We start from the raw sequence: 7,906 nt of genomic DNA, 5'->3' as shown, positions 1-7,906 counted from the left end.
GAGCCTGAAAAGTTGTGAAAAATATGAAAAGCTTCCAAAGGTGTCAAAAATGAGATCAGCATGAAACGGTCTGAAAAACAGGAGGATCATGAAGCGGTGTTGAAAAACATGAAGAGCCTGAAAAGGTGTGAGAAATATGAAGAGCTTCAAAAGGTGTCAAAAATATGAGGAGCATGAAACGGAATGAAAAATAGGAGGAGCATGAAGCGGTGTTGAAAAACTAGAAGAGCCTGAAAATGTGTGAAAAATATGAAAAGCGTCAAAAGGTGTCAAGAATATGAGGAGCATGAAACGGAATGAAAAATAGGGGGAGCATGAAGCGGTGTTGAAAAACATGAAGAACCTGAAAACGTGTGAAACATATGAAGAGCTTAAAAAATTGTGAAAATATGAAGAGCTTCAAAAGGTGTCAAATATATGAGGAGCATGAAACGGTCTGAAAAATAGGAGGATCAGAAAGTGGTGTTGAAAAACCTGAAGAGCCTAAAAATGGTGTGAAAAATATCAAAGGCTTCAAAAGGTGTCAAAAATGAGATGTGCATGAAACGGTCTGAAAAATATGCGGAGTATGAAGCGGTGTTCAAAAACATGAAGAGCGTGAAAAGGTGTGAAAAATATGAAGAGCTTCAAAAGGTGTCAAACATAAGAGGAGCATGAAACGGTCTGAAAAATAGGAGGAGCATGAAACGGTGTTAAAAAACATGAAGAGCCTGAAAATGGTGTGAACAATATGAAGAGCTTCAAAAGGTGTGAAAAATATGAAGAGCTTCAAAAGGTGTCAAAAATATGAGGAACATGAAACGGTCTGAAAAATTGGAGGAGCATGAAGCCGTGTTCAAAAACATGAACAGCCTGAAATTATGTGAAAAATATGAAGAGCCTGAAAAGGTGTGAAAAATATGAGGAGCTTTAAAAGGTGTCAAATATATGAGGAGCATGAAACGGTCTGAAAAATAGGAGGATCAGAAAGCGGTGTTGAAAAACATGAAGAGCCTGAAAATGGTGTGAAAAATATCAAAGGCTTCAAAAGGTGTCAAAATGAGATGTGCATGAAACGGTCACAAAAATAGGAGGAGCATGAAACGGTGTTCAAAGACATGAAGAGCCTGAAAAGGTGTGAAAAATATGAAGAGCCTCAAAAAATGTCAAAAATATGAGGAATATGAAACGGTCTGAAAAATAGGAGGATCATAAAGCGGTGTTGAAAAACATGAAGAGCCTGAAAATGGTGTGAAAAATATGAAGAGCTTCCAAAGGAGTCAAAAATGAAATGTGCATGAAACGGTCTGAAAAATATGAGGAGCATGAAGTCGTTGTGAAAAACATGAAAAGCCTGAAAATGTGTGCAAAATACGAAGAGCTTCAAAAGGTGTGAAATACATGAGGAGCATGAAATGGTCTGAGAAATAGGAGGAGCATGAAGCGGTGTTCAAAAACATGTAGAGACTGAAAAGGTGTGAAAAATATGAAGAGCTTCAAAAGGAGTGAAAAATAGGAGGAGCATGAAACGGTCTGAAAAATAGGAAGAGCATGAACCGGTGTTCAAATACATGAAAAGCGTGAAAAGGTGTGAAAAATATGAAGAGCTTCCAAAATATGAAAAACATGAAGAGCTTCAAAAGGTGTGAAAAATATGAAGAGCTTCAAAAGGTGTCAAAAATATGAGGAGCATGAAACGGTCTAAAAAATCGGAGGAGCATGAAATGGTGTTCAAATACATGAAGAGACTGAAAAGGTGTGAAAAACAGGAAGAGCTTCAAATGGTGTGAAATACATGAGGAGCATGAAACGGTCTGAAAAATAGGAGGAGCATGAAGCGCTGTTCAACAACATGAAGAGCCTAAAAGGTGTGAAAAGTATGAAGAGATTCAAAAGGTGTCAAAAATATGAGGAGCATGAAACGGTCTGAACATACTAGGAGCATGAAGCGGTGATGAAAAACATGGAGAGCCTGAAAAGGTGTGAAAAATATGAAGAGCTTCAAAAGGTTTCAAAATGTGTGGAGCATGAAAAGGTCTGAAAAATAGGAGGAGCATGAATTGGTGTTGAAAAACATGAAGATCCTGAAAAGGTGTGAGAAATATGAAGAGTTTCAAAAGGTGTCAAAAATATGAGGAGCCTGAAACGGTCTGAAAAATAAGAGGAGCATGAAGCGGTGTTCAAAAACATGAAGAGCCTGAAAAGGTGTGAAATATATGAAGAGCTTGAAAACGTGTGAAATATATGAAGAGCTTCAAAAGGTGTTAATAATGAGATGAATATGAAACCGTCTGAAAAATATGAGGAGCATGAAACGGTGATCAAAAACATGAAGAGCCTGAAAAGCTGTGAAAAATATGAAGAGCTTCAAAAGTTGTGAAAAATATGAGGAGCATGATACAGTTTGAAAAATAGGAGGTGCATGAAGCCGTGTTGAAAAACATGAATAGTCTGAAAACGTGTGAAAATATGAAGAGCTTCAAAAGGTGTCAAAAAAGAGATGAGCATGAAACGGTCTGAAAAATAGGAGGAGCATGAGGTGGTGTTGAAAAACATGAAGAGCCTGAAATGGTGTGAAATATATGAAGACCTTCAAAACGTGTGAAAAATATGAGGAGCTTCAAAAAGTGTCAAAATTATGAGGAGCATGAAACGGTCTGAAAAATAGGAGGAGCATGAAGCGGTGTTGAAAAATAAGAGGAGCATGAAGAGGTGTTGAAAAAAATGAAGAGCCTGAAAAGGTGTGAAAAATATGAAGAGCTTCTAAAGGTGTCAAAAATATGAGGAGCCTGAAACGGTCTGAAAAATAGGAGGGGCATGAAGCGATGTTGAAAAACATGCAGAGCCTGAAAATGTGTGAAAAATATGAAGATCTTCTAAAGGTGTCAAATATATGAGGACAATGAAACGGCCTGAAAAATTGGAGGAGCATGAAGTGGTGTTGAAAAACATGAAGAGCCTGAAAAGGTGAGAAAAATATAAAGAGCTTCAAAAGGTGTCAAAATTATGAGGAGCATGAAACGGTCTGAAAAATAGGAGGAGCATAAAGTGGTGTTGAAAAACATGAAGATCCTGAAATGGTGTGAAATATATGAAGACCTTCAAAATGTGTGAAACATATGAGGAGCTTCAAAAAGTGTCAAAAATATGAGGAGCATGAAACGGTCTGAAATATAGGAGGAGCATGAAGGGGTGTTGAAAAAATGAAGAGCCTGAAAAGGTGTGAAAAATATGAAAAGCTTAAAAACGTGTCAAATATACGAGGAGCATGAAGCGGTGTTGAAAAACGTGAAGAGCCTGAAATGGTGTGAAATATATGAAGAGCTTCAAAACGTGTCAAAAATAAATGAGCAGGAAATGGTCTGAATATTAGGAGAGCATGAAGTGGTGTTAAAACATGAAGAGCCTGAAAAGGTGTGAAATATATGAAGAGCGTCAAAAGGTATCAAAAATATGAGGAGAATGAAACGGTCTGAAAAATAGGAGGAGCATGAAACGGTGATCAAAAACATGAATACCTGAAAAGTTGTGAAAAATATGAAGAGCTTCAAAAGGTGTGAAATACATGAGGAGCATAAAACGGTCTGAAAAATAGGAGAAGCATGAAGTGGTGTGAAAAAATATGAAGAGCCTGAAAATGTGTGAAAAATATGAAGAGCTTCAAAAGGTGTGAAATACATGAGGAGCATGATACTCTCTGAAAAATAGGAGGAACATGAAGTGTTGTTCAAAAACATGATGAGCCTGAAAAAGTGTGGAAAATATGAAGAGCTTCAAAAGTTGTCAAAATTAAGAGGAGCATGAAATGGTCTGAAAAATAGGAGGAGCATGAAGTGATGTTGAAAAACATGAAGAGCCTGAAATGGTGTGAAATATATGAAGAGATTCAAAAGCTGTGAAATACATGTGGAGCAGAAAACGGTCTCAAAATAGGAGGAGCATGAAGCGGTGTTGAAAAACATGAAGAGCCTGAAAAGGTGTGAAAAATTTGAAGAGCTTCAAAAGGTGTGAAACATATGAGGAGTATGAAACGCTCTGAAAAATAGGAGGAGCATGAAACCGTGTTCAAAAACAGGAAGAGCCTGAAAAGGCGTGAAAAATATGAAGAGCTTCAAAAGGTGTCAAAAATATGAGGAGCATGAAACGCTCGAAAAAAAGGAGGACCTTGAAGCGGTGTTCAAAAACATGACGAGTCTGAAAAGGTGTGAAATATAAGAAGAGCTTCAAAGGGTGTCAAAATTATGAGGAGCATGAAACGGTCTGAAAAATAGGAGGAGCATGAAACAGTGTTGAAAAACATGAAGAGCCTGAAACGGTGTGAAAAATATGAAGAGCTTCAAAACATGTCAAAAATATGAGGAGCATGAAACTGTCTGAAAAATAGGAGGAGCATGATGCGGTGTTGAAAAATATGAAGAGCCTGAAAACGTGTGAAAAATATGAAGATCTTTAAAAGGTATGAAAAATATGAAGAGCTTCAAAAGGTGTCAAAAAAGAGATGAGCATGAAACGGCCTGAAAAATAGGAGGAGCATGAAGTTGTGTTCAAGAAAATGAAGAGCCTGAAAAGGTGTGAAAAATATGAAGAGCTTCAAAAGGTGTCAAAAATCTGAGGAGCATGAAACGGTCTGAAAAATAGGAGGAGCATGAAGTGATGTTGAAAAACATGAAGAGCCTGAAAAGGTGTGAAAAATATGAAGAGCTTCAAAAGGTGTCAAAAATAAGAGGAGCATGAAACGGTCTGAAATATATGAGGTCCATGAACCGATGTTCAAAAACATGAAGGCCTGAAAAGATGTGAAAAATTTGAGGAGCTTCAAAAGGTGTGAAAAATATGAAGAGCTTCAAAGGTGTCAAAAATGAGATGAGCATGAAACGCTCTGAAAAATAGGAGGAGCATGAAGTTGTGTTGAAAAACATGAAGAGCCTGAAAACGTGAGAAATATATGAGGAGCTTGAAAATGTGTCAAAAATAAGAGGAGCATGAAACGATCTGAAAAATAGGACGTGCATGAAGTGGTGGTGAAAAACATGAAGAGCCTGAAAAGGTGTGAAAAATACGAAGAGCTTCAAAAGGTGTCAAAAATATGAGGAGCATGAAACGGTCGGAAAAATAGGAGGAGAATGAAGCGGTGTTGAAAAACATGAAGAGCCTGAAAACGTGTAAAAAATATGAAGAGTTTCAAAAGGTGTGAAAAATATGAAGAGCTTCAAAAGGTGTCAAAAATGAGATGAGCATGAAACTGTCTGTAAAATAGGAGGAGCATGAAGTGGTATTGAAAAACATGAAGAGCCTGAAAAGGTGTGAAAAATATGAAGAGCTTCAAAACGTGTGAAAAATATGAAGAGCTTCAAAAGGTGTCAAAATTGAGATGAGCCTGAAACGGTCTGAAAAACAGGAGGATCCTGAGGCGGTGTTGAAAAACATGAAGAGCCTGAAAACGTGTGAAAAATATGAAGAGCTTCAAAAGGTGTCAAAAATGAGATGAGCATGAAACTGTCTGGAAAATAGGAGGAGCATGAAACGGTGTTCAAAAACATGAAGAGCCTGAAAAGGTGTGAAAAATATGAAGAGCTTCAAAAAATGTCAAAAATATGAGGAGCATGAAACGGTCTGAAAAATAGGGGAATCATGCAGCGGTGTTGAAAACTATAAACAGCCTTAAAAAGTGTGAAAAATATGAAGAGCTTCAAAACGTGTCAAAAATATGAGGAGCATGAAACGGTCTGAAAAATAGGAGCAACATGAAACGAGGTTCAAAAACATGAAGACATTTAAAATGTGTGAAAAATATGAAGAGGTTCAAAAGGTGTGAAATACATGAGGATCATGAAACGGTCTGAAATATATGAGGAGCATGAAGCAGTGTTCAAAAACATGAAGAGTTGAAAACGTGTGAAAAATAGGAGGAGCTTCAAAAGGTGTCAAAATTATGAGGAGCATGAAATGGTCTGAAAAATAGGAGGAGCATGAAGCGGTGTTCAAAAACATGAAGAGCCTGAAAAGGTGTGAAAAATATGAAGAGCTTCAAAAGCTGTCAAGTATATGAGTAGCATGAAACGGTATGAAATCTAGCAGGAGCATGAAACGGTGTTGAAAAACTTGAAGAGCCTGAAAAGGTGTGGAAAATAAGAGGAGCTTCCAAAGGTGTCAAAAATATGAGGAGCATGAAACGGTCTGAAAAATGGGAGGAGCATGAAGCGGTGTTCTAAAACATGAAGAGCCTGAAAAGGTGTGAAAAATATGAAGAGCTTCAAAAGGTGTCAAAAATCTGAGGAGCATGAAACGGTCTGAAAAATAGGAGGAGCATGAAGTGATGTTGAAAAACATGAAGAGCCTGAAAAGGTGTGAAAAATATGAAGAGCTTCAAAAGGTGTCAAAAATAAGAGGAGCATGAAACGGTCTGAAATATATGAGGTCCATGAACCGGTGTTCAAAAACATGAAGGCCTGAAAAGATGTGAAAAATTTGAGGAGCTTCAAAAGGTGTGAAAAATATGAAGAGCTTCAAAAGGTGTCAAAAATGAGATGAGCATGAAACGCTCTGAAAAATAGGAGGAGCATGAAGTTGTGTTGAAAAACATGAAGAGCCTGAAAACGTGAGAAATATATGAGGAGCTTGAAAATGTGTCAAAAAAAAGAGGAGCATGAAACGATCTGAAAAATAGGACGTGCATAAAGTGGTGGTGAAAAACATGAAGAGCCTGAAAAGGTGTGAAAAATACGAAGAGCTTCAAAAGGTGTCAAAAATATGAGGAGCATGAAACGGTCGGAAAAATAGGAGGAGAATGAAGCGGTGTTGAAAAACATGAAGAGCCTGAAAAGGTGTGAAATATATGAACAGCTTCAAAAGGTGTGAAAAATATGAAGAGCTTCAAAATGTGTCAAAAATATGATGAGCATGAAACCCTCTTAAAAATAGGAGGAGGATGAAGCGGTGTTCAAAAACATGAAGAGCCTGAAAACTTGTGAAAAATATGAAGAGCTTCAAAAGGTGTGAAATACATGAAGTGCATGAAACTCTCTGAAAATTAGGAGGAGCAAGAAGCAGTGTTCAAAAACATGAAGAGCCTGAAACGGTGTGAAAAATATGAAGAGCTTCAAAAGGTGTGAAATAGATGAGGCGCATGAAACTCTCTGAAAATTAGGAGGAGCAAGAAGCAGTGTTCAAAAACATGAAGAGCCTGAAAAGGTGTGAAAAATATGAAGTGCTTCAAAAGGGGTCAAAAATATGAAGAACATGAAACCGTCTGAAAAATAGGAGGAGCATGAGGTGGTGTTGAAAACATGAAGAGCCTGAAAACGTGTGAAAAATATGAAGAGCTTTAAAAGGTGTGAAAAATATGAACAGCTTCAAAAGGTGTGAAATATATGAAGAGCTTCAAAATGTGTCAAAAATATGAGGAGCATGAAACAGTCTGAAAATTAGGAGGAGCATGAAGCGGTGTTGAAAAACATGAAGAGCCTGAAAAGGTGTGAAAAATATGAAGAGCTTCAGAAATGTGAAAATTATGAAGAGCTTCAAAAGATGTGAAATATATGAAGAGCATGAAACGGTCTGAAAAATAGGAGGAGCATGAAACGTTGTTCAAATACATGAAGAGCCTGAAAATGTGTGAATAAAATGAAGAGCTTCAAAACGTGTCAAAAATATGAGGAGCAGGAAACGGTCTGAAAAATAGGAGGAGCATGAAGCGGTGTTCAAAAACATGAAGAGCCTGAAAAGTTGTGAAAAATATGAAAAGCTTCAAAAGGTGTCAAAATTGAAATGAGCATGAAACGGTCTGCAAAATAGAGGTGCATGAAGCGGTGTTGAAAAACATGAAGAGCCTGAAAAGGTGTAAAAAATATGAAGAGCTTCAAAATGTGTGAAATACATGAGGAGCATGAAACGGATGAAAAATAGGAGAAGCATGAAGTGGTGTGGA

The sequence above is a fragment of the Dama dama genome, unplaced genomic scaffold (assembly GCF_033118175.1).
Source record: "Dama dama isolate Ldn47 unplaced genomic scaffold, ASM3311817v1 ptg000088l, whole genome shotgun sequence".
NCBI lineage: Eukaryota > Metazoa > Chordata > Mammalia > Artiodactyla > Cervidae > Dama > Dama dama.
The sequence above is the reverse complement of the archived record's forward strand: the minus strand, read 5'-3'. Positions refer to the sequence as shown.